Source organism: Dipodomys ordii, unplaced genomic scaffold (genome assembly GCF_000151885.1).
Source record: "Dipodomys ordii isolate 6190 unplaced genomic scaffold, Dord_2.0 Scaffold47, whole genome shotgun sequence".
In the NCBI taxonomy this organism is placed as follows: Eukaryota; Metazoa; Chordata; class Mammalia; order Rodentia; family Heteromyidae; genus Dipodomys; species Dipodomys ordii.
This window is the reverse complement of record NW_012267263.1, coordinates 5,539,981-5,545,980: the sequence shown is the minus strand read 5'-3', so window position 1 is coordinate 5,545,980 and position 6,000 is coordinate 5,539,981. Positions and strand designations below refer to the sequence as shown.

The 6,000-nt window shown below is 39.2% G+C and overlaps 1 protein-coding gene across 1 annotated transcript in view; it reads left to right on the top strand.

The window, feature by feature from the left end:
• Positions 1-6,000, top strand: part of Aff3 (AF4/FMR2 family, member 3) — a 436,486-nt gene that overhangs the window by 93,918 nt on the left and 336,568 nt on the right. The window lies entirely within an intron of this gene.

Here is a 6,000-nt window from a genome sequence, read left to right as displayed (position 1 = left end):
CTCCGAGCTTTGTCGGTATCCAAGATTGAGATCACCGGTGCTGGGGGGGGAGGGGTGGCCATCCCTCCTCTCCTCCCTGAGAAGGAGTGAGGATGTCGGGCTTCTACTCCTTCGTCCCGGACTCTCTGTGTGAGCACTCAGGTATTGCCCCGGCTGCGGTCTCTGCCGCTTGCGACCCTGCCGCCGCCGCCGCCGCGGCTGCTGGCGAGTGCTCAGATGTGTCTTTTTGCCTTGGCTTCCCTCTCTTGTCTAACTCTCTGTCCTGTGATGGTACACTTGGTGTGATTCTCTGGCTTAGGACTGTTCACTGGAACTCTAAAACTGCTTTCTATGCAAGAGCTTTTTCAGATTCCAGCTTCTCCTCCGCCATCTTGAAAATTATCTAGAATCACTGAGTTTTACATGAACTTGTTAAAATAGTAAAATTGCACACAGTGTAATAGAATTGAGCTAATTTTAGGCAATTTACACAGATTTCATGTAATTTTGACACCTGTTTTATCAATAACATGATAAGCACATGAATGACTTCACTTATATGATGAATAAAGATTGATTTTCTGTTAGAAAAAAAAGGATAAATAGCTGTGCATGTTGTTGGCTTTAAATTGTTTAACTTAAATTCCTTGATGTGAAAGATTGAAGGAGGTTAAACTTCAATAATATGGTAGCCAGGGGTGCTGAGATTGATTATAATCCTAGCATGCCAGAGATGGAGGCAGGAAGATGACAATTTTGAGGCCAGCCTGGACTGAATAGTAAGACATTGCCTATTAAACTAGGAATAAAGCAAAAAAAAAAAAGATGTATCTCGTAATTTCTTGCTTTATATAAATGTATAAATAGGCTTGCTGCATGTGGAAAAGCATATGTGCCTAGTAAGGTATTGGTACATGGTACTTCCTTAGTTGTACAATTAGGACAACTCTGAAAGGACAAGTCAGTCTGAAATCCACCAGAAAAGCAGACATAGCTGAAGATATATGTGTGTATTTAAAAGATGGATAGATAGATGAGCTACTGATTTATATGGTTGCAGGAGCTGACAGGGCAAGTTCAAAATCCACAGGGCAGATCATCAGGAAGAATAGTATAGAAACCCCCAAATATGAGTTAATACTACAGGTCAGAATTTCTTCTCCAGGGAAACCTTCTGCTTCAGGAGCTATCACCTGATTTTTATCAGGTTCATGGGATTATCTAGAATGTTCTTCTTTAAAATAAAATGGAATGGTATTTTTTTGTCGGAGTAACTGGACATAGTAGCCATACTAAGAGGACACAATTGACCATCCTACATGGACAGAGAAAGAGCCGAGTAACATGCAGGACCTACCTAATACGTTCTCATTTTGATCCTAAATCTGAAACTCAACTCTACCATTGCTTAATTCTCTTGCCAACAAGGTTTCTGAACCTTCTTTTCTCAGTTTTCACATACATAAAATGGTGTTAACAATACTGATTTTCTGGGCTTCTTAAGAATCTATCATCTTAACATTTGACATGTTAATCATCCTAATTATAACCATGCTAATACCTGGCATAACCAGGCCTCAAATATGGCACAATTATTGAATATCTAGCATGAAAAATAAAATACACATTTAAAGGGTAGTTATCATGGGTTGGTACCTTTGTAGACTTGTTCTTGGAATTAGAGCATTACCTCTGAACTTTATTTAGAATGGCACACACAAGAACATTTCCAAAAACATTTCCCTATTAGCTGGTTTGAATGGTAAGGAAAAGGCCAGAGAACTTTGCTGTTGAGACCTATCAGTGTTTCTTTCATTTTTTCAACCGCACATTTATTAGACCTGGTTTTAATATTCTTTTATTGTGTAAAGCAAAGACTATCCATGTATTTATCAAATTCAAGGAATAAAAAGAAACACTGAATCTCTAGTGGCAGTGGAGGGAGTAATAGATGATAACATCTGTATGAATAGCAAATGGAGTCATTAGCATCTCCACTGCTGGTGTGAGTGCCAACTGAATTTCTAATTATGGAACTCTTAAAATAATGTATAACCTAGGATGTAAGGAAGTGAGCACTTAATTTTTCAGTTGGTTTATTGCTACTCTTAACAAGCATGGCTGCTAGTAAGTAGGCAGTTAAACTCATGAGTATTTGTTACATTTTTTTTAAAACACAAAACGAAACAAAAACCTTATGTTGTCTTTCATGTCAATGCTGAAACGCGTGGGGTACCTCTCTGTGAGCCTGCAGCCAGGCATAAACACATAAGAGCAAAGAGATCAAATAATAGCTGGCTTGTCTCCTTTTTGTAATTGGCATCAGCTTGGCATCTCAGATGATAAGAAAAGAAACTATAACTCATGAAAAGATCTTAGTCTCTCAGCAACAGCAAAGGAGGCGAGAAGGGCAGTTGAGAAGCATATGGACAGAGATCAGGAGGTGAGTACACAGGCCATACACGACCTTACCTATGGAGGTCACCATGACCAAGAGGGTTGTTCTGTCACTTTCTATGGGAAGATTTTAACAAACAATCACTGAGAGTCCAGCAGGGAGTTGAAAAACATTGTTTGTGATAACTTGGGTAACATCTGGGAAGAAGAGCATCAGAACCTTCCTGGACAGTACATTACCATTAGATTCCTACAGTTCCATGCAGCATAGTCACCCACTTGAATGCTGTTGTAATGCAGTATGGTTTCCAGGCTGTTCCAGTGTGAGAGCAGAGTGGTTAGAGTGAAGAGGAGGAGGAAAATCAGGAAGGTGAAAGCTGCAGAGGAGAGGGAGAAGAAGCTAGAGATGGAAGCAGAAGAGAGGAAAGCAGAGGAAAGGAAGTCAGGATGGTTGAGCACCAGGAACTTAAGCATCAGTTGATAGCTGCTATGGGTGGGAGGTGCTAAGTGCTGGCTAGGTGGGAAGACCAGGAACTCTAGAGTTTCTGATCTTGAGGAATCCAGGCTTGTAGAACTTGTAAATTCATGTGTAAGGAGGCAAGGGCAAAGTTGGTTATGTCAGAAACAAAACAAGAACAAGCTACCAAAATTCCTTGCACTGAAAAGGGGATCAATAAAAGAGGAATCCCTCTTTTAGTTAGCAATTATGGGGCACTTAATCAGAACATTCAGGTGTCAGGCCTGATACTGCTACCTCAATTGGTGTTTGTCTCAAAAGATGTTAAGGGGAAAGAGTATAATTTAATTCAAAATCAGACATAAAGGGCCCCAAGCCCGAGATATTTTTAGATTGGCATTTTCCCCCATGAGATCTAAACTTAACCAAGTAGAATTCATTTGTAAGTGCTATCCTACTCAATGTTCGAACTGAAATATCTCATATTTAATGGGAGATGTACACATTTCATTGTAAAGATGGCATAGTTATGCCACAGAGATACAGACTCTGCTTTACGTCGTATATTGAACACAGACCCTGTTTTACATTGTGTATTGAATACAGATTGCCCTGGCAGATACAGATTATCTACATGGAGATAGGGATTTGGGGAAGTCATAGCTTCCTTTCCCAGTAGAGCTCAGATGGACAAGCCATCACAAATGACTCAGGTTCTGCTCTCTTTCTCATGAGCCTAGAAAGGAAGAACAAGTGAGATAAAGGACAGAGTTTTCAGATGCATAATAAAATTAGGAAAGAAAGAGGTGTAAATGATGGGTTAAAAAACTTGGCAAGGTTAATGCTAGCTGTAGGTTTGTCGTACACAGTCTTTATTATATTGGGGAATGTTCCATGGATTCCTAGTTTCTCCAGAGCTTTCATCATAAAAGGGGTGTTGGATCTTGTCAAATGCTTTTCCGGCGTCTATTGAGATTCATGTGGTTCTTATCCTTGCTCTTGTTGATGTGATGAATTATATTAATTGATTTGCATGTATTGAACCAGCTTTCCATCCCTGAAATGAATCCTGTTTGATCATAGTGTATGATTATTTTTATTGTGAAAATACTGTACAGAGAGGTTACAATTACATGGGCAAGATAAGTACATTTCTTATCAAGCATTGTAGTCTCCTCCTTTGTTTCCCCTTCCCATCCCTTCCCATCCTCCCCCAACACCCCCACCCAATCTTCCTCCCTCCCTCCCCCCACCAAAGTTTTAAAGTTGTATGCTTTTTTTTTATGAATTGTTGGAGTCGATTGGCCAGAATTTTGTTGAGAAGTTTTGCATTGATGTTCATCAAAGAAATGGGTCTATAGTTCTCTTTCTTTGGTGAGTCCCTATCTGGTTTTGGGACGAGGGTTATGTTGGCTTCATAGAAAGAGTTTGGTGGCGAACTTTCACTTTCAATTTCATTGAAGAATTGGAGGAGTATTGGTGTGAGTTCTGCAAGCCTTTGAAAGCCTTGTAGAATTCAGCTGTGAATCATCTGGTCCTGGGCTTTTCTTGGATGGGAGCTGGACACAAGAGGTTTTTCTTTGTTGTTGTCGTTTTTCAAAAATTATTATTAATAAGTTTTTTTTATTGTGAAAATACTGTACAGAGGGGTTACAATTACATGGGCAAGGTAATGAGTACATTTCTTATCAAGCATTGTTGCCTCCTCCTTTGTTCCCCTTCCCATCCCTTCCCATCTCATGTCCCATCATTCCCCCCCTTCCCCCTTCCCCCTCCCCTCCCTCCCCCCCACCCCCGCACCAAAGTTGTAAAGTTTGTTTTTCAACATATACATCTCATGTGATATTTTTGTTTCTTTTGTATGTTCTTCCCTCTATGATATGCTCCTTGGGGAATGTTGAAAAGGGTATTAGCTTAAAAAGTAAGTAGAACAGAGACAATAAATAGACTTGAGGGTCTGAAAGATTTGTAGGTTAGCAGTTTTTAGAGGCATTTCTCCATTCATATTGATGTGTAGATGTATCACCAGCCATGGTAAGATACCTCAGACCTTTCAAAATAAGCTTGATGTGTTTAAAACTTGGAGAGTAAAGCTTGTGATGGATTAATCACATCATATTGCAGAATAGCATATTAGGACAGTCATTTCAAAATCTTTTTTTGTCTTTTTAAATAAGTTTTTTTATTGTGAAAATACTGTACAGAAGGGTTACAGTTACATGAGCAAGGTAATGAGTATATTTCTTATCAAGCAAAAACAAAGGAGGAGGCATCAAAATCTTTTTAAAAAGAAGTTGGTAAGCAGGGTGCTGGTGGCTCAGGTCTGTCATCCTAGCTTCTCAGGAAGCTGATCTGAGGATGGAAGTTCAAAACCAGACAGGACAGGAACATATTATCTCCAATTAACCACCAGAAAACCAGAAGTGGAGCTATGGCTTAAGTGGGAGAGCTCTAGACTTGAACAGAAAATTAGAGACAGCTCCCGGGCCCCGAGTTCAAGCCCCATGAACTACAGAAAAAAACCCATTAATTCATTTTTGTTGAGTGTCTTCAACCTGATAGTTTCCTGTCCAATTAAACCTCTGTTAGGGTTGTTACTATTTGTATACTAATTTTCTGAGTTACAATTTTTTTAAAGGAATATAAAACTATTGACCACTGTTCGCCATTATTTACAATAAAGTAAACAATATACAGTTGCGTAACATTCTGATGACTACAAAGTTGTTTCTCTGGCTTTTGTGGAACCAGTAACCCAATACTGAAAAAAATTGAACTTACATGTAAGGAATGAGTTGGGGTAAAGAAAAAGCATGCAGGTCAATAATTATAAAATTTTGATCATTTAGGCCAGCAGGTCCTAAATAGTTGAAATCCCTAACCAGTTGATTTTACATTTCCATGAGCTGAGACTTAGATCATGACCCATGAACTTTTAGTATACAGATTCCAATGTTCTGTTAAGGAATGCTCACTACAGAAACTTTTAATGAAAGGAAATAAAAACATCTTAGTCTTTTCATCTGGATGAGGAAAGTTGTTGGTAGTGATAAATTTTTTCCTTTCAAGAAGTTTTGCAAACCTACTGCATTTGTCTATCTATGGCAGAGGCAGGAGGACCTAAAGTTTGAGGCTGGCCTGGCTACCTAGTAAGTTCAAGGCCAGCC